We start from the raw sequence: 21114 nt of genomic DNA on the forward strand, positions 1-21114 counted from the left end.
GCGCTTCTGCCTGGTTTGTGTATCAGCAGTTGTTCCTTTACTGCTGTGTGGGGGGCCCCCTGTACGGACATATCCCAGTTTGCTGTGCTCTCCTGATGTCTGGGGGCTTCCTGGTTTGGGGCTGTCGTGAATACTGCTGCCAAGGCCATCCATGGAGGCGTGTTCTGTGAACATGTGCACCCACGCCTTTGCTGGCGTAACCAGTAGGAGATTCATGGTTCGTGGGGGAAGGGAGTAGATAGAGTCCAACAGCTTTCCAGGGTGACTGTACCTCTCTACCTGCCCCCTCCCCCAGCAAGGCTTGCCCCCCTTGCCACCTCATCTCCCAGCCTCCTCCAGCTCACCTGCTCGACCCACGCCTGTCTTTTCCTGTTCTCGAGCGCTCTCAGGACCTTTGCCCCGCTCTGCCCTCTATGTGGCATGCCCTTCTCCAGCCCTCCACCCAGCTCCTCCTTCATGCTCGTGTGTCACCGCCTCACGAGACTGACTACCCCTGACCCGGCATCGTCACTCTAGTCCATCCTCCTGTTTAATTTTCTTCTGCGCTTCTCGCGATCTAGTCAGCTGTCACTCGTTTGTTTGTCTGTGTAGTTTCTTTCCCACTAGAGTGGACTAGGGACCTTGTCTGACTTGGTCCTGCCTGTATACCCAGTGCCTAACCAGAGGCTGGCACTTACCATAGTAGGTCTCGGTAATGAGAAGAAGAATGAATGGACTTGAGCTTTTCAAGCCCAGATGTCATGTCTTTCCATCCTCCCACACTCCTGTGAGAAAAGTGAGATCAGGATTATGGTCTCCATCTAACAGGTGAAGGGAAAGAGAGATGAGCCCAGACGGGGCCCCCAGACTCTAGCCCGGAGCCTGGCGTTCCACCCAGTGTCGTCTGTGAGTCTTGGCTCTGGGGGCTCGGAATCTGGGTCCATTTGCTGTGTGCCCTTGTGCAGGATCATTAACCTCTCTGAGGCTCAGTGTATACATGAAGTGCTCAGCCCGTCCAGGGAGTGCTCAGTGATTGGAGCTTTGTCTTTTATCACTGGGTTCTCCTGGACACTCACTTCTGTACACTGACTGCCGTGGGGACGATGGACAGGGAAAATGCTCCCTGATTTTAAAGACTGCCATGTGACCCTCAGCCTATGTCTCCTCCCTCCCTCCCTCTCTTCTTTCTTGGTTTGTTTATTTCTAGTCTGTAAGCAAATTCCAAGGCAGACAAACACATGTGTGTGCATATCTGTGTGTGTGTGTGTGTGTGTGTGTGTGTGTGCACATTTGGGGAGGGGTTTCGCCTCAGCCCAGGGTGCCCAGTGTGGAGTTCTGACCACAATGCAGCCCAGCATTCCAGGCAGGGATCACCCTGCTTTCAGGCACCAAACCTCTTAGGTGTTAGACATCCCATTTTTGACTTCCGGAAGTGGCAGTTTCACATGGTTCAGCCTAGTATTTTGGGGCCTTTAGAAGCAACCAGGTACAGCCAACAATTGCTGCATGAATTACACATCATTTCTACGCAGCCTTAATGTTGCCCTTCCCCGACGCCCTGTCTGTAAAGCAGGGCGTTTCTTCAGCAAACAGCCTTCACCTTGGGCTTTTTGAGCATCTCTGTACATCGGGCTGCAGGGCCTGGGCCTCTGGAGGCCATGGGCCCCACTCCCTGGACTCCTTGTGCAGAGGGACCCTCTGCCCAGCTCTGTGCTCACCCACCAGGGTCTGCCAGCAGCGAGGGCGGGAGAGGTCCTCAGTCCCCTTTCTCCTGTGCACAGGCCTTCTTCACTCTGGCTTTGCGACCTGTTCCCCTCCCCTGCCTCTGCCCCAGGGATGGTGATCCAAACACCCAAGAACTTGGCTTTGTGTCGTGCGACAGCTCTAGAATAACAGAAATGATAATAATTATAAAATAATAACAAGAGCTACTATTTATGGCGTGTGTGCCATGTCCTGGCACCTTACGTCCATTATTTCAACTTTACCCCAAATTTTTATAAAGTAGGTGTTACTGTTCCCATTTGACAGATTAGGAAACTGAGGCAAAGGAGAGGTTCAGTAATACACCTAAGCTTTCACAGCTGGGAAGGGTCACAGCCTGGAGTTACATCCAGGTTACCTAATTCTGAGTGTCTTCCCCACCCCACCCCCACCTCCCGGCTTCCTTGCTGTTTCTTCTGATTTGAGGGATTTGAGGACCAGCTGAGGAACAGTTTCCAGGAGGAAGATAAGGCACAGGGAAAGCCTATGCTTGATTGACAAGCTCTCCCAACAGGGACCTGGTCTGCATTCTGGGCAGGGGGGAGAGGGGGAGGGCAGGCATCACCTGGGAGGCTCCTGGTGTGGTGGAGTAGGGAGGGCTGAGCTATATTTGGACTCATAGGGGGTGGGGGGAAGAAGGCTGTGATGGCCACGTGTGAGCTCTTTTGGATTGAGGAGCCGGCAAGACCAGGGCCAGAGGATCTGCCCTCTTCAGGGCTGAGGTTATGAAGCCTTTGTGGACTCTTGGGAAGCACAGTCAGAGCATCTCTCAGCATCTAGCGCCTCCTCTGAATTGTGAGTGTACGGATTTATGGAGTCCTAGAATCCCAGACTGGGAGACCCGTAGGGTCATAACGCTGGGGACCTCCCACTCGCATGGTGTGTATGACAGCTGCGCTCATACGCGTGAACACAACGCGGGCTTTATGTAGCAAACCAGAGCTTTCTCTGGAGCACATGCTGTCCAAGGGAAACAAGAGCCGGGCCACATGTGTAATTGTAAATGTGTTCCTAGCCGCATTGAAAAAAAGGAAAAGGAAAGCATATTCTTATTTAACCCAGTATATCCAAAATAGTATGATCATACCAGGTAACCAACTTAAAAAATTATTAAGGAGAATTTTTTCATTCGTTTTCTCATAATGTGATGTGGATTTTGCACTGACAGCGCATCTCAGCCCCGTTTCAAGGGCTTGTGACTGGTGGCTGCCAAGCAGACCTAGCAGCTCTGGTGAGGAGGCCCCATGTTCCTGATGGGAAGTGCATTGTGAGTTGGGGGCTGTGGGCCCGTGAGCGAGCAGGGGCCCCCTTGATGAAAAGGGCAGGCGCTTGGGATCACTGCTTTCATTTCAGTCGGGAGTTTGGAAACAGGCATCCCAACTTGCTATCTTGTCAGCCCTCCCGTTCATCATGGCTGCTCCAGGGTGGCCCTCAGAGAAGTCTCCCTGCCCCGAGGGAGCTCTGAGGTGGTCAGACAGAGCGGGAAGCCCAGGCAGACCCTACGGGAGAGAGGAGCCCCGTGGCCAGAGCTCCCACCTTCAGTACCTGCTGGCGTGGAGCCCCGCCCACCAGTCCCCAGGTGGTGCTGATGGTGGCAGCGGGCGTGGCTCACATCTCTGCCTGCTCTCCCCCTGCTGTCATCCCAGGTCGCCTTCCCTGACAGACGCTGTGAAAGCGATTCTCCATGTCTCCTCCTGCAGCCACTGGGAGATAAAAGCAGGGCTGCGGGGATGGTAAAGAGGGAGCCAAATTATATTTATAATATTAAAGTGAGTGCATTTGTGGCTTGCTGTTCTCTAGGGTTTTTCATAAGGAGAAAAACACAAATTAGCATTTTCCATTTCCATATATTGACTAGAAAAATCGCCTGCTCTCAATTAAGACCTATAGCTTTTGGGATGTATGCAACAATTTTATAAAATATTTACAGCGAGATTTGCATTTTACGTGGTGCTACAGTTTTTCTTGTGTTTAGGAGAAAAAGCTGAGACCTGTGAGAGGAAACACATTCTCTGGAATTGAGGGGCCAGAGAGCTGCGGGCTGTTTTTCTTGCCTTCTCGGTGTTTCTGATGTTGTCTCTGGTAATTACCTAAGGCGATCCACCCGTCCGCTGTTTGTCGGTCCGTTCTCAAAGCCCCGCTTGTTTGACGAATCTATTACTTTCCCTTTAAAACTTGCCCGAATGGAGCTGTTTGTGGCTTTGTGCGAGATGGAGGAGAACATTTTCTCCGCCCCCCCCCCCCAATGTAAAAGCATGCCGTAAAGAACATAGCTATTTCCTGGATAATTTGCAGTTGTATATTTTATGTTAATTTCACCGAAAATACTGCACCCCTGCCAGGTTTAGTAGTGGCTCACTGTGATATGAATAATTTCTAGTGAATCATTTTTTTTCTTCGTTTAAGATTTGGCACCTTTTTAAGATTTTAATAATAGCAACAAGGAGGAAGATTTAGAACAAGTAAAACATTAGTGCCAAAGAAATTCACGTTGAGCGCTAATGTAAAATAGCCAGAATAATTACATGGAAAGCAGTTTCCACAGATGTTTTTCCTTGTAATGTAATAACTATTTACTAAACTGTTTATTTTAGGTCTTTGGTTTATAATAAAATATTTATGCATTCTCGGCTGTAATAAAAAAATATTGACAAAATGCTATAGAGGTTTAAAAAGACAATTGATATGTTTATTTTCCAGGAATCGAGTGTGGTGTGTTTGGTGCTATTTCGGTGGACATTTCGAGATTATCGAAACTGGATTTGGTTTTTGAGTCTATCCCGTCATTTACCGGTTGAGAGCTGATGAGGCACACAAGTAGTATTTTGTTAGCTTGTTGTTGAGGTAGGGTGTTGGTAGGTAGTGCATATTTAAAAATAGAATATTTGTGTTTATTAAACTTATTGGGGTGACATTGGTTAGTAAAATTATATAGGTTTCAAGTGTATGTTTCTGTTAGACATCACCATATATTTGACCCTATAAATAGCATTCTTAGCTGTGAATCCTGTCAGCGGACTGGGGAATACCAGAGTTGTCCTCTGTATAAATCAGATGGGCTAAAGGCGGGGGTCTGTGGCTGGGGTGACGTGAAGAAGTTAGTAAGTGCTTTTGTGGCATTTAGATTCAGGCAGGCTCAGGGGCTGCCGGGAGGTCAGTTTGGTCCTGGGTTAGATAGATTTGACCTTGATTTTCAGCTTCTGTCTGCAGCCCGGGAGGTGTGTCCCAGTGTCGGTTGGCCCCACGTGAGCCCCCATCTGGATCTGGGGTGGCCGGGAAGCCCTAACTTCTTAAGCTGCTCAGCGTACAGTCCTCATCTGGAGGCAAACCAGCCCTAGGAGACACAGAAGAGAGCCCCACCCCCACCCCTGCACCACTCCCTGCCCTCCAGCCTTGAAGGGGAGGGTCCTGTCCGGGCCTCCAAAAATAGCCCAGGCTGGATCGGGGAGGAGTTTAAGGACCCAAACGGGAAAGAGGCCACGAGGGGTTCTGAAGGAGCCTGTGGGGGACGCGCCTGCCTGCGTGCTCCAGCCGCTCCCTACGATCCGGTTTTGTCATTACCAGCCTGGTGCTGCCCTCTTGCTCTCTCCCGAGGCGTCAGAGTTGATAGCCCTGGCGGAGGGTATGTCTCTGAGCCTGGGTGTGGGTTTCTGCACGTCTGGTTTGTTGTTGAGAGTTTGTGTGTAATTAGTGTCTCTTAACAGTCGCATGACTGTGGGCTTGTGACCGAGAGTCTTCTGTGTTTAGGTGTCCTTCTGCGTGTTTGTGTGTGTGTTGGGGGTCAGTGTATTCGATGTGTGTGGGTTTGTTTCTGTGTTTAGGGTCTAGGTGTGTTTATGGCCTTGTATATGTGTATGTTTGATTGTATGTGTTTGGATCTTTGGGGTTGTTTCTCTGTGTTGTTGTGCATGTCTGTGTATGTCTCTGTTTCTTTGTGTGTGTGTGTGTGTGTGCGCGCATGTGAATGTGTGTGACAGGCAGCCCCCTCTGCTGTGTGCCTGTGTGTTTCTGAATCAGAGAGAGAGAGAGAGAGAGAGCCTTCCGCTCTGTGGAGGGACCAGCCCCTTCCTCGGGAGAGAGGCCTGAGGCTTCCCAGCAGAGAGCTGGCTGTGCTAGTGCAGGTAGGTAGGTGCGTGGCCACTTCTTTCCACCAAACTTTCTGGTGGAGGGGAGGAGAGAGGGGGAAGCAGGGAAGAGGCTCCGAAGGGAAGGGAAGTGTGGAATTTTTAATAAAGACAGAGACAAGTGGACCTGGTCTCAGAACACCCAGAGCAATCTGCAAGAGGAAGTTTGCTGCCTTTGGCTCTTCATCCAGAAGACGTCCTTTCTGCAGGCTGGGGGAGGCCAGTGCCAGGGCCTCTGCCTGGAGGCCCCTCACCCTTCAGCTGACAGGCAGGCAACCTGGGGGAGGGGCCCGCAAGGACTTTCCTTGTGCTGCTAGGGATTTTGTTTTTGGGTTATTCTCCGGCGTGGCACAGCCCCGGTAATCTAGGACAACAGATTTCATACTGATCCCCGGCAGGGGATGGGGACTGCCTCTGGGGGTCCCTCGGGCGCCGTGGGAGACCCTCCTCAGCTGGGTCCAGTGATGAGCTCACCAGCCCTCCAACAGGGACCCAGGAGAGCATCACAGAGAGAAGTGCTGCCTTCTGAGCCCGCGGCAAAGTTCTTGGTCTCCCCTCTGGTCGGAAATAATTGTCTCCTTGTGCTTCACTAAATAATCTCTGCCCCCTTTCCTCTTCTGTGGGCCACGCCAGCAGTGGTCTCGGGCCTTCCTGGAGATCCAAGGCCATTCCCTCTCCCGTGAACAGGCTTGGGCTCAGCTTTAGACCGTCCCCATTTCAGACAGACATCGAGAAGGAAGCAGGAGGGACCAGCGACTTGGTTGAGAACACACAGCCAGGGTAGAGTCTGGCAGCAGACCTGTGGGAGGTGCCACGAGCTTACCAGAAGTATTTCCAGATGGGACTTCTTGGAGGGAGGGTCCCCCGGAGGTCCCATGGGCCAGGGCTGAGACTGGAGGGACAAGCGTCCCCAACAATGTCTAAGAGTGGGGTCTGTTCGCGGCCGAGCTGTCCTGCTGCTGCGTGATGATGAGTCTGGGGTCAGAACTGGATTGCTGGGACAATAGCAGAGAGGCTGTGGTCGCCACCAGGGGTCCCCCTCCCACTCATTCCCGCACAAACTTCCCCTCTCCTCTAAGTCAATCTTGAGTAGGTATTTAAAGGATATTGGTTTGAGTTGTGAGCAAGTGTTTAGTCTGGCTGGAGGACCACCTTCTTCCCCAGGTATCTCTACTCTGATACCTGCTAACTTTCTCTAGCTTCTCCCATTTTTTGAACACCAGTGGTAAACGGGGCATATGAACTGGGGAATAGAGGAGTTAAGATGGATCTGTTAGAAAGTGATCTACAAGGAGCAAGAATGAGAGGGGGTGTGGGGGAGGGGAGGGGACGCCCCCGTGGGTGGGTGGGCTCTGGCTAAGGGGGGGCAGCCACACCTTTGCCTGGTGGGTCTGAACCTTGGGAATGCTTTGTCTTTTGTCTAACTCTTCTCTGGTCGCACATGGCTGGCTCCTGGCCGGTGCGGGCGACCTGCTAAGCTTTGCAGCGATGAGCTGGCACACAGAGCTGTTTGTGTACGTTTTGGTTCAAAGGCGCTTGGGCCAGGCCAGGGAAAGACAGTTCACTCCACGAGTGACTAAGGCAGACGAATTCTGTTTCTGTTTTTCTAGAAGTGCCATGTGGAACAGGTCCCAGACGGCATCTGAGTGCTTTATTTGTTGAGTAAATGGTGATGTGGTGGTGGTTGTATTCATTTTGCTAATTGTTCCTGTTCCTTATAACTTCAGGTGAGTGGCCCCTCTCTGTTTCAAAAAGCCTAAAAACAGAAACTCAAGGAACATATTTTTTCTTACAAGAAAAGAAATGCTGATAAATAGAAAGACGAGACAGAAATCACCCTTAATCTCACCTCCCGGGGAAGACTGCTGTTAACAATTTGATGTTTACCATTCCTGAGTCTTTGTGTGTTCAGACACATGTAAACAGTTGTAAAAACACTTTATTGCAGTTTGCTATTTAGACACAAGGTACACATGTCAGTAAAGATGCAATGACTCGTTATTGATGTGTACATCACATACAGACAAGCTCACGTGTCATAAGCATACAGCTCGCTGGATTTCCTCAGGCTGACCCCATCCGTCAGGACACCTGCACCTAGAAGACCACCTCGTGCCCCCTTCTAGTCCGACCCCCAGAGTAACCTCGGCCCTGACTTCTGCCAGCAAAGACAGTGGTGCCTGTTTTTGTTCCTTTACACGAGTGGCATCACCGTGTACTCTTTTGTACATGTGTCTAGGTATAAATGGAGGTATAATGTCCATACTGTTTGGAACCTTTTCCCCAACGGGATATGGTGACAGCTTCCCATGTCAGCACACACACCTCTGCACCATCGCTTCTGGCGGCTGCTTGCTGTCCCATGCTCGGAAGGGCCACAATTTCAATCCCCCCGTTGTAGCTTTTAGCTTTTCAATGCTAACAAACATTGTCCTAGTGAACCTCCATACTGGATGGGTGACTTTCGCCTTCTCCTCAGGGACTGGGTGGCCAGAATGGCGGTGGAGGGAGGGACCCTTGCTGGGCGGCTGCAGGAGCCCAGGTTGTGAAGTGGAGTTTGCTGGCATCGCTTCAGTTTGCCAGCTGGACCTCATCAAGTGCGGGTGTTAATTACTGGGAGGCCCCTGGTTCTGCGAGCAGGCGGGGGACGCTGGGGCTAACTCGTGAAACAGGGTCACCTTGAAACAGACGCTTCCAGGGGAAGTGGAACCGGGAGCAGTGCAGGGGCCGGGCACCGGCTTCCACCAGTCTCCTCTAAGTCACCCTGGAGCCCTGTGGGGGCGTGTGTAGGATCCCCCTGGCCCCAAGTAGCAGTGAGACGTGTGACTTTATCCCTTGCTTTAATTGGAGTGAGCTGGGAATAAGAATACCCGTATCTGTGGCTTACCCCTTTCCAAATGACCCCTGGACTCTGAGGCAGCTGGCAATCCCTCATGTCCTGAAAATGTGGCCTCAGTAAGCACGCTGGCTCGGGAAAGGGGCCGAGGTTCGGAAGGGGCACTGCCTGGCAGTGCCAAACGGAAGCCCAGCTGTGCAGCGTGCCCAGGTCAGGAGGTGCTGCCCCGCAGCCCCAGCCAGGTGAGCTCAGGGCTGCAGGCGAGCAGGGCCAGGTTGGAGGAGAATTAGGTTACTGCATTTCCTCTGTAATTCTTTATCAGGGCTGCCTCCTGGATCTGTTGCAGGAAAATCAATGTGTTCTGACTCCATAATTTCCCAGGTTGCCTTACTCCAAGTACATTGTGCAGGGAAAGGTGACATCTCTGGTCAGGTCTGTATGGACCAAATATATAGGTATATATATTCCCACCCCCACCCATCTCCACCTCCCAGCATAGGATTCTGGAATTTCACAACCTTTGCATGCTTTTGTGGAAACACTCATTTGTGTTTGCGCCAGGCCGCTAATGGCGGACGCCCAGGTCTACGGAGCTTACCTCTGTTCAGCTCTCGTTATGGCGAGGAATGTGCCGTTAATAATGCATCTATGGGACTCAGCTGTGTGGGAGCCAAGTAATTATCCCACTGTAGCGTTCCCGGCTTCAGTGTCATCACAACTGGGGCTTCATTAAAAGTCCTACCAGACACGGTGTTGTGTGCTGCAGCCTGTATATATATTTTTTCATTTAAATTATCAGCCTTGCTATGGCTCAGAGGTAATTTGACTTTTTGAAACCGCCGAGCCCCTGTGAATTCCCCTCCCCTCCTCCCTCTCGCTGCTCTGCCAGCTGATCAACCCCAGAAGAACAAAAGGTTTATCTGAAGCTATGAAGCATATATTCACCAGCTTCTGGCGTCTAGATAAAAAAAAAAAATCAAAGTACTCCATTGAACATGCTAATGCTGAGCAAAACGCACGCAGCTAGACACTAAACCTTTACAGGGATTTGGGCATTTGAAAAGTGATACCCAGATCAGGTCTTGAGCTATGTTTCTTAGCCCAGAGAAGAGCAGGTAGCAAAGGAAGAAGAAAGACTGTTTAGAAACGAATGTGAAAAGCAGCCAATGAACTGTGGCAGAGCTCCCACCTTCCGTGTTCTCTCTTTGTCTGAGTTTGGTTGGTGGGCAGCCAGAAGTCTACAGAAGGGCACGTCACAGGGATGTGGGTTTCCCCCTTTGACTTGGAGCTGCTGAAAACTGGAATGTTGAGTGGGGTTGGGGGGACTGTGGGAAGAAATGCCCAGGACTGGGATGGTGGTTCTCTTTGTTTCCCTGACTCCCTGTGGCTTCTTCAGCTGTTGACAGAGGAGGGTCAGTGAGGACCCCAGAAAGGGCCTCCATCGAGCACACGGCCACTCTGAGCGGTCCCTTCTCGGGGCCTCCTGGAAGTCTGGCATTTCCCAGCTCTTTCCAGTTCCAGTGGAGAGCAACCTGCAAAGAAGACTGGCAGAAACGATCAAGTTCCATGAGTGAATCATTCATCACAGAGATAGCAGATAGGCGCTTGATTGGCAATGTCTGCCACGGTGGCAAGGCGGAACTTGTCTCTCAAATACGCTGACTGAGCTCCTGTACTTGGTTCTGGATCAAGGAAGATAAGGAACGGTATAGGCTTCGTTTCTGCCTTCCAGAAGCTTTCGGCTTACGTGGGAGGCAGACATAGCTACAGAAAACATCTCACATTGTAAGCAACTTATGGTTAAGTGCTGGAGCACACTTTCTCATCAGGGAGGAGGAGATGGAGAGAACAGGAGTCCAGCAACAAGACATCCGAAGGATGTAGCCCATCGGCACTGGTGAGACCAGCCTGGGTGGAGTGTAACCTACTCGTGAAGCCAAGGGGGGTGAGGCACAATTTGCTGCAGCTCGTACCCAGGTGGAGGGAAAGGGAAGAGAGTCCAGTTTTCACTTTGCCCGCCCCACTGTGGGACCCTAAGGGAGCTCTGTCCTTTGGGGATAGGGCCCAGCTTCTCTGTGCGCAAACTGGGAGCTAGCTGCCACCCCTCAGGGCAGAGACCTCGGTGTGCCCGGGGAAGGAAGGTGTCATCCTAGCGCACTGAGTACAATGCACAGGACCCCATGACCCTCTGGTAACGGGCCCCTTTGGTTTGGAGAGTCCACCCCAGACACGATCTCTTGAGGCCTCCGCCGCTCCCTTTCCCCCATGCCACAGGGAAGATCTGTGGGATCTCAGACTCTGCCCCGGACTTGGACTATATTTCCTCTCATGCCTTCTCGTCTTTGTCTGGCAGCTCTGTGCCAGGCTTTGTGCTGAGTGCTGGGGACCCTGAGCCAAGGCAAACAGAGCCCTCACTCTAAAGGAATATCCAATTTGACAGGAGAGGTGTGGGTGTGCAAGTTCCAAACAGTATGAAAGGGTTAGGAGTGATTGCCTGTCCTGGTTCTGTGCGGATGGGGGTAGGTATGTGAGGCTAGAAAATAGTCAGTGGAGGTTTGAAAGAGGAGGGTTATTTGAGCTGGGCCTCTGAAGGGTGCATAGGAGTTTATGAGAGGACTAAGGAAAGATAATTCTAGGCGATGGGCACAGCAGAAGCTCAGAGACATTAGAGAGAGCCCGAGTCTCCTTGCTACTCTTCTTGCCAGGGTCACCAGTGTTTCCTGCTTGTGGAAACTGGTGGCTTCTGTAGTCCTTCCAGGTCACTGGACCGTGCTGGCCACTCCCTGGACACTTGTCCTCGTGCATATCTGACGACTCCCAAGTTGATGGTCCTCAGCCCTGCCTCCCCTTTCTCATGTCCGCCCTCACAGCCAGCTGTCTGCTGGGCATCCAGCTCAACGCCTGAAACTGTCTTCACCCCCTTCACCTCGTGTCAGTCTCTTTTCTCAGTCCTCTCCTTCAGCAGCAGGTGCTGGCTCAGCTCCTTCCATCCCCACGACCCCCACCCACGCGGTTGTTGGACCTCTGCTGCCTGTAAGCTGGCTCTTCCGGCCGGCCAAGCTGCAGCTCGGTCCCAGCTGCAGGACTGGGGGCTCCCTCTGCCGAAGAGGCCCAATCCTGGATGCCTCGCACGTTTGCCAAACGTGAGTCTTCACTTTGTCTAAAGCCGAGGACCGTTTACAGGGCCTGTCTGTCGCGGTGGTCAGGGTCTCCGGAGCCCTGTGGGGGAGGGGCATTCGGACTTACAGGAGCACGTCAGGCCGTGAATATTGTCTCCAAGATGTGCACACACTTGGATTTGGCTGCAGGGTCAGAAGCCCCTGCTCATTTCTGGGAGAACAGGTCTTTGCCTCCTTTTGGGGCTGTGACTTTGCGCTCAAGTAAACCATTTGGAATCATTTTGGCGTTCCATCCTCTACAAGGGCCACTTGTCCCCGTCAGTGCTAAAGACAGTAAAGTCACAACCCCCAGGAATGAGGTCGCCCCTCCTCCCGGGGTTTCGGCTGGGGCTGGGGTTTCAGAAAACAAGGTGCCTTGCTGCTGTCCTGACCAGTAGGGACTCGGGGAGAGCAGGAAAAAACCAGCCAAGCACGTGTCAGCACCCAGGGACCCGCTCCCAGGCCCCAGGCCCTGCTTCTCCCTGGTCCGGAGCTGGAAAGAGAGGCGGCAGAAGTGTTTGAATACTGTGCTGTGAAGGGAACAGTCCTGCAGCGCGGCAGTTGTGATATTAGAGCAGGCCTCCTAAGAGATCCCCTGGCTCTGAGCTGTGATCCACACACCACATTCGCAGACAGCTGGTCGCCCAGCGTGGGCTGTGCCTGCCGCTCGGAGCTGGCACACTGGCGGGGACCAGGTAACGCTCTAATTTCCCTCATGCAGATGCGGCCAGGAATATCTTAATTTATTGGTGTGCTGGCATGCAAGCGGGAATGCTGCCGGTGCAGGCTCGCATAACTATTAGCCAAAACTGGAGCTGATAGGGGCCTGACTCCTCCTAAAGTGGGTTTGAAACCATCACCGCCTTTTGTTGTGTTTGGAAGGGCTTGAACAATTCTTAATTATTTAATTATGGATATGCAAGTAATACACTGGGAATGGCCCTGCCATTCCAGGGATACCGAGCAGAGGAAAATGTTTAGTTACCGGAGGCAAAAAAAAAAAAAAAAGTGGTAATTAAATTGAAGTGTGGTTTGTATCATGCCACGCTTGCTACTCCGTCAGTGATGCAGGCAGGACGAGGTCTGCGGGGCCTCACCTTGGAAATTCTGATGTAATAATTGTAATAGCAGCAGCATTGTCACCTGGCTCCAGCCAAGGCCTGCAGAGTCACCAAAGCTCTGGGTTAGGTGCCAGGTTAGGGTTCTGGGAGGCAGGTGCCACTGGTCCCATGTTGGGACCAGACGAGGAAATAGAGTCTCAAGGACTTGCCCAAGGTCTCACTTCACTCAGGGCTTGGAGCCACAACTTGTGTTTCTAGGACACTGGGGTGGCCTGCCTTCCCTGCCCTGTCACCGGAGGGGCTGAGCCCAGGTCTGCAGCATAGTGACTTGTCTCTCCACGTAACCAAGCGAGGCCAGCCCTGACAACTTTGGTGACTTTGCCTGAATTGTGTGTCTGATTCCATGGCAGGCTTCTCCTGACGGACACCTTGTAATTATCCCATATAAGCACTCATTGTATTCATATCATTAATTTTGTTTGGGCTATTAGATTTGATAGATACATTAAGCATTATATAGTTCTCTTTATACATGAAATGAACTGCCTTTGAACAGTCAGCCGGCTAATTGCCGGTAATTTGTGTTGCTAACGAGAGGCAGAATAGTGGTGGAACGTTAGGCTCAACAGTCAGTTAACACATTTGCCGAGGCAGCGTAGTGCACGCCCTCTGTGGCAGAGGCAGGCTGCCTCGCACACGTGAGCAGATTGTTACACACGTATACAGCTCAGCAACAATTTCTTACCCCCTCCCCAAGGACCTTGCAGCAGTGGCTGCTGGCTGGGGTGACAGTGGGTGCGTGGGTCTGAAAGATGTGAGATTTGGGGGGTAATCTGAGAGTGGGAGGAAAGGCTTCGGCTGCTCCTCTGGGGGCGCGGAGGCACCCTTCCTGCCTCTGTCCTCAGTGGTCCCCCACCCCCCACCCCTTGTCAGTATCGGGAGGCACCCACGGCTCTGTCCTTTTGATCGTAATTAGATGATTTCTGCTCCGGGTCTTCCACGTGGGCCTTGCCACCCTGAGGGACTCTTGGGAGGGGATTGGAGTATCTTCAAGTCCCCTCTTCCTCAGCCAGAATGTAACTTGGAACAGGGTGATGGTGGTAGTGGAGGGGGAGGGATGGGAATAGCTGGAATTCACTGACCGTTTCTGATTCCTCTGCCTTGAGAAAGGCATGACAGCCTCGGAAGCCTCGGAGAAGCCTGGGGGAGTTACATTCGCTAATGAAGTGATGGGGGCGGGTGGGGTGCTGACATGGATGAGACAGATGAACTCCTTCCTTCTAGAATGACAGGGACCCCAAATTCATATGTTGAAGCCCCAACCCCCAGGACCTCAGAATATCACTGTATTTGGAGAGAAGGTCTTTAAAGAGATGATGCCCTTAAAATGAGGCCTTAGGATGGGCCCTAACCCAATCTTACTGGTGTCCTTTTAATAAAGAGGAAATCTGGACGTCCAGAGAGAGAGACCAGACATGCAGGCATCCAGAGGAAAGAGCAGGTGAGGACACAGCAGGAAGGAGGCTGTGACAAGGAGAGCAGCCCCGCAAGAAACCAGCCCTGCTGACACCTTGATCTTGGACTTGTGGCCTCCAGAGCTGGGAGAGAATAACTTCTGTTGTGTAAGCCCCCCAGCCTGTGGTGTTTTGTCACGGCAGCCCGAGCAGTCGACTCTAGATAATTCCAGCAGTTCCATCCGAATGGATTGGAAGCGTGTGGTATGGATTTGTTAGAAAAGTCCCAGAAAACCAGAGGGCGGCAGCCCCCTTCAAGCTCAAAAAATAGAGTTTCCGGACCAAGAAAAGGATGCCCCAGGCTGAGGCAATAATCACGGCCCCTCAGGGTTTATTCCGTAGCAGAGTTCCTGGCCCCAAAAGGGTGTGGACGGACCTTGTCTTGTACACCCACTGTTAGTTACCAAGGGACACGGGGCTGCTGGGGAGGGGGCTCCTTTGTTGTTTGAAATGGCTGCACAGAGGCCGCCTGCCCCCTTGCACCAACCATCTACACCCCCATTTCGATGGAAGGCATGGGAGAGGTGGGCGTTCACTGGGCATGGAGGGGTTGGTGCCTCTAATCCAGCATCTGAGAAGGGGACCTTGTAAGGCTGGAAGACACTGCCTGTGGTCATCTGAGGTCACCCCAGCAAGTTTCTAGCCTTGCACCTGCTCAGTGAACAAGCCAGGCCTGTGATGGACACGTTCCTCAGCCCCTCAGGCCCTACCTTCCTCCTGCCCATCACTCCAGTTCGTCCTTTAAAAGAATTTAATTTGCTTTTAACGTGCAAAGCAAAGCTTTTGGATTCTCAATTTCTGGGCCACCTATTGCTGTACTTGGTTGTGGTACAAATAGCCTTAACAGGAATGATAGATGCTATTGATTGTCACACGCTGCAGGGTACCGTGGTGGCCTGGGCCGTCTCCACCCTTGAGTCCCTTACTCTGGCCAGTGGGCGGTTGGGGTTGATGATATGTGTGTGCGTATGAAATGTCTGTGTGGTGTGTGAGCACTTTTGTAGGTGGGTGTTAATGTATTTGTAAAGATGATGGCATTAGAATAAAATTGTTAGGTTTAGTCTTTTTGTGCCTGCATAGATTTGTTTTCAAACAATTTTGAATCCATTGACAGTTCACACAGAATGGACACGGTGTTGCCATTGTGACTTCTCTTTTCCCCCACTTAGGGTGTAATCAGCTAATTACAACATAGTATTCTAATATCAGATGCCAGCTTTACCTGAAGAACCCAGATGGCAGGGCCCTGTCGGTATTCCCGGCTATAACGTCCTACCTATTCTTTCCTTCGAGGATGGGGACGTAGAGAAAATGAGAACGCCTACCATCTGAAGTTGGCCAGGATGTCCCAAAGACACGACGATGGTTGTGCCAGTAAGGCCCGAAGGGTTCTGCCCTTTGCCGCCTCCTGAAATAGTAGCCCAGAGATGGCCTTGGCATTGGTTGATCCTGGCTGGCCTTTCCTTCTGTTTCCAGCCAGCCAGCGGTAAAGAGAAAGTGAGAGCTTAGTTTCGAGTAGGACACTAAGAGCATCTCATCTTTAGAGGGTTTCTGTATATGCAGTACATTAATATTTGTAATGTTGACAAGACAGTCACACATAGATCTAGACAGGCAGTGTGGGTCGTCGAGAAAGTTGTGTGACAAGGCTGATACTTAGTGATGGCTGTCGGTCATTTCAGTGAATTAAATATAGAAATTCAAAATGGTACTAAGTCTTTGCCATCAACATAGATGGATTGTGTTTTCTTTTTAATCAGAAAACGTATCCCTGCCCATGGAGATAAGGTTCAAATAACACAGAAGAGCATACACTCTCCCTTCCTCTTGGCTCCTCCCCCAATTTCCACTTCCCAGAAGTCACCTGCCATTCTTACGGATTCTTCTGTGTCCTCCAAGGATTTTTTGGGCATATGCACATGTATTCGTGAACTGGGATGAATTGCATTTGTCATTCTGCGTCTTGCTCACTTTACTTGTAGCATTGTACCGTGGACATCTTTCCATAGCAACCCATTTGGTTTTACTCCGTTAAACAAAAAAGAGTGCATCGTGTTTTCTTGGATGGCTGCACCATGATTTACGTATTTAATCACATCTTTCTAGATGGAGTCAAAGCATTTGCAAGGTGCGACGGGAGCATGGGGAGGGCTTCAGAAAGGAGGTGACGCTGGCTAACAGGCTTTGAAGCGTGCGTGGGAGTTGGTGAGGTGAGGTTTGTAAGTGTGTTGGTTACTGCCACGTGGAGGGCAGTCATGTAGGATGGGAAGGGCTGCAAGGGAGACTCAGGAAGGGAGCACAGCGGGATCTCACGCCTCTTCTTCCTGGAGCGACCTGCTCTCAGGGCACGTCCTGCAGTTGGAGAATGGGCCTGTCTCCTGCCTCCTCAGTTGAGTGTGAGGGTCAGGCCTGCTCAGGAGAGCCTGTGAGCCTGGTGGCTTGTGACAAGGAAGACAGTGTGTGCAAAGGTCTACACGCTTGAGCCAGGGATCCCTGTGTGCCAGCTGAAAAAAAGAGAAGGAAAAACACCCCCGGGGCTTGCTGGTAACCCTGGCTGTTGCTCCGGAAATGTCGCAGGGAACCCGCCGCCTGGTGACATGTCAACTCCTGACAGTCCCGGGCTGGCGGCCCCGTTTTTGTAACCGAGGGCCTGTCTGCCAGATCGCATTTGGATTGAGTGCCTGGCATTCCACGAGCCTCGCTTAATAGGATTGAAAGAAAAGAAATGTTACTTTTCATCACACAAGACAACAAAGAGAAACGGGGAAACGAAAATATTATTTCGTTTGAACAAATTACAGGGAGACTCTGGGGTGCTTTCAGGGAGTTAGATGAGGAAAAGCACTTAAATATCGTTCCATCAAACTAAATTTTTAACTACAATTTTTTTAAAGATAAAATGTGTTGGGAGGATTCAAAGAAGATTAGAGCTCACCTAAGAAACAGTATTCAAATTTTACCAGCTAATGGAAGCCCAGCAAAACCTGTTAATGCCTCTAACTTTCCTCCAAGGAACAGAGATTTCAGTATTCTTATAAAAACACATTGAGCTGATTTCATTTCTGTGTCTCTGCAGACTTCATTCGTGTAATTTCAGTAAGTGTTATAAATGTTATTTTAAGTATTATAATGGTAATCCCTTCTGACAACGAGCAGCGCATCTCAGCTTCCATTCCTGAGGTAATGTTTACCTCGGATAGCACATAATTGTTTGCTTTTTTCACAGTAAACTCTCTGCTCCCAACTGCTTAATCAGCCATGGAAAAGAGAGGAGACGTTACAAATGTTTAATGTTCTCCTGATTACATTAGAGTAATGGGTAGGCCCACATTGGTGGGGCTGGAGAAACACAGCACCTCTCTTCCCCCCGGTTTGTTTGTTTGTTTGTTTTTGAGTATGTGTTTGTTTTTTGGCCACAATTCTTAAGGAGGGCTGCTGAGGGCTGTGTCAATCGTGTGCATCATTTGTTGTTATGAATATCACATCCGGGGCCCTTTCTGCGAGTGTGTGTCCTGTGTCGGCCGGCCAGGCCTTGGGCCTCTTCCAGGCAGGTCCCCGGGCCTCACGTATTCTGGTCACAGCCTGCGTCTCCACGCTGTCAGCATCCAGAACGCCCCGTAGGCTCTCCGAGCGTGATCTCTGCTGCCTGCTCCGTGAAAGCAAGATTGTATTAGGCTTTATGAAAGTGCAACTTTTCTACCCTCCAGGGCAGAACCTCGGGAGCTTTCTGGGGCGGTGTATAACATTTGCTTCTCTGGCCTCTTAACTGTCTGAATCCAAATGCGATCAGAAATGAAGACGGAGCAGGGACGGTTGATATTCATTGCAGGAGGGAAGAATATTGGCGTCTACCCGTCTTGAGGGTTTCAAGCCCGCCTTTCTTCATCTCTGACTGTGGGGCAGTTCTGCTTGGAGCTCACTGGCCGCCGTGTGTTCTTTAATTCATTCAACAAACATCCATCCAGAGACTGCTGGGCTCTGGGGAGTGGAGACATGTGTTTCCCCCACATTCATGGAGCTGAGTGTCTAGACGGGAAAACCAAGACTGAGCCGGGAAGCAAGCCAGTGTGTAATTACAAATGGAGAGCTGTTATTAGAGGGGAACAGAGAAAACGGGAGGATGTCGGGTGAGCTGAGGTTGAAAGGGGGAGAAGGCGTGAACCCAGTAAAGAGACTGGGGCAGCAGATAAGCTTGGAGGCTGGAAATGCCCCTGGGGTGTGGGCTGGGGTGTGGCCAGTGACCAGTGACCAGTGACCAGGACGGTGGCTCCAGTGAAGGGTGAGAGGTCGGGCAATGTCGGGACTCGCAAGGTGTGGTCCAGAGCTGGGATTTTCTTCTCTGCGGTAAGAAACCGGTGCAGGGCTTTACATCGCGAATGACATTGCCCTGTTAGAAGCTTATAAAAACATTGCTCTGTCCACTGGGTGGAGATGAGCTCATCAGGGAGCGAGAATAGCAGCTCAGGGTCCAGTGGGCAGCCACTGCCGTTGTCCTGGTCAGACATGATGGTCTGTGGTGGTGGCAGTGGGAGGCTGATTCGTGGTCTGTTTGGAAAGGGACATGGCCAAGCTGGCCGGAAGGTGTGTGCCAGGCAGGAAGATGGGCCTGAATGACTCATGCCACCAAGTTCCTACAGCTGGTCGGCCTCTACCTGTGTCCCCACCCCCCACCATGCCTTCCCCTGGGGGGAGGTCCTCTTGCTTTCCCAGGACGCACCACCTAGGATGTCTGTCTTCTTTCCCCTCAGACTGTTTGGAACCCTTCATGGCAGTCCCCTGAGGAACGACGGAGCAGGGCTGGCTGGGTTCCCGCATGCATGGTGCTCCTCATTCTCCAGCCTCAGTTTACCAGCTCCTTTTGGGAAGGGGATGGAAGTGCACTCAGCTCCCCCCACGCCCACCGACAGCACTTCCTCCAGCCACCAGTCTGAGATCCCCGAGGTCTGCGGTGTAATTGAGCTCCAGCCTTTAGTTAAAGACCAGGGCCAGTAGGTAGCTGATTTTCCTGGTCCTCAGGGTGGATGCTTGACAGGTTTCCATGGTGGGGACTGGGGAGCGAAGGGAAGGCATAAGGAGCGGCTGATAATTAAAGCATCGTGAGGCCCCTGTCTGGTCCAGCTGGTCCAAGAGGGGTCCTCCCCGGTGAGGGCCTGGTCAGCAGGCCTGTGTACACCTGACCCTCTGGAAGGTAGACAGGCTTTTTGCTGATACTGGGGGTGGGGCAGTGGGTGGGTGGGGGTGGGGATTAACTGCTCGGACAGAATGATCCCAGTGCCCAGCTGTGGGTGGCATTGATATCCGAGAAAACATCTGTCTGTGCCGTTTGCCCTGCAGAGACGCCAGCTAGTTGAATCCATCCACCTGTGTCTTTCCCACTCTCTCTGCATCGTGGGGAACCATCAAGGGATCTAGAAAAATATTGCCCAGATCAAGGTGGGACCTTCCAGGTGTGCTAGGGAGCAGAGGATTAGGGGAAAACAATGTTTTTGTTTCTCTGAAACACACACACACACACACACACACACACACACACTCACACACCACTTCAGTCCCAACCAAAACCAGATGAATATTTTAACACGAGAGCATTTTGTTCAAGCCAGGAGCACACTGCCTTCCTGGCAAGGCCAGAGAATGACCTGAAAACCTGAATATTTCAGGGAACAAAAGGTCCTTGGGTCTGCTTTCCCCAAGCAGGGCCTGGGTCCAGGGTTATTTGAAGGCCGCGTGGTTGGGGGGCGCGGGAGGCAGCCGGAAGGTTTCTGCGGCTTCCCCGCTTCCAGGGCTGTGTGGGGTGGGAGCCAGTGCCCTGCTCCTTGGCACTAGGCAGCCTCGGAGCCATGAGGCCCCAGCTTCCAGCCGAGAAAGGAGCTTGAGGAGGGGGAGTGGGTTGGAGGGGGCTGGGAGATGGAGAAACAAACTCTATTTTCTGCTCATCGGTGGTGGGAGGGCTCCCGTGGCCCACAAGCTTGCAGAGTGGAGCGATTTCAGGCAGGGATGAGTGTCTGTTTTTCCCTGGAGCGGAGACTAAAACCCCCGAAAGCCCTTGATTTCTCTCGCCTTAATATCTTGTTCTGGAAAGTGTGGTTGTGAGAAGGTGGAGGAAATGAAGGCGACTGTTGACAAATGGAAGAGGCTCTCCCCCAGCTGAACCCCGGGCTGCCCGTTGAGCCGGAGGGAGAGGGAGAGGAGCTGGTCCTGGGGTGGGTCCCAGGCAGGCTGCCACTGAGGACCAAGATTTCGATTCCTGGCCTGTCTCAGGCTGTTTGCTGGGACTGGTGCCACTTGGGTGGCTTCTGAGGCCGTGGGCAATGACGGCCCGGCTTCCTGCCCCAAGAAGTGAGGACTGGGGAATTCTGTCACCCTCTCTCTTGCAGCCCTGTTGTCCCAAAGCAACCAGAGCTGGTGCCTTTCCTCCCAAGGCAGGCTCAGCGCACTGCCGCCTCCTGCTCTCCCCCGACCCCGCCACGGTTTGTGTCTACATGTGTCCAGGCAGCAGCTATGGACCTTTACTGCTATGTGAAAACAGTTTCCAAACCAGCCTGGCCCAGGGCGGCTGGGAGCAGGGTCTCCAGAAACCATAGATGTTGTATGCCTCAGATGGGCCTCTCACACACCTGCACGGGAGGAGGACAAGGGGAGCTGCTCCTGTAGTGAGTGGGTCATCGGCAGGGCACA

The 21114-nt window shown here is 51.9% G+C and overlaps 1 protein-coding gene across 3 annotated transcripts in view; it reads left to right on the forward strand.

Annotated features, from left to right (window-relative positions):
- The window catches only part of ZNF423 (zinc finger protein 423), a 325408-nt gene that overhangs the window by 229278 nt on the left and 75016 nt on the right, over positions 1 to 21114 (forward strand). The window lies entirely within an intron of this gene.

The sequence above is a fragment of the Rhinolophus sinicus genome, linkage group LG11 (genome assembly GCF_036562045.2).
Source record: "Rhinolophus sinicus isolate RSC01 linkage group LG11, ASM3656204v1, whole genome shotgun sequence".
Classification (NCBI taxonomy): Eukaryota; Metazoa; Chordata; class Mammalia; order Chiroptera; family Rhinolophidae; genus Rhinolophus; species Rhinolophus sinicus.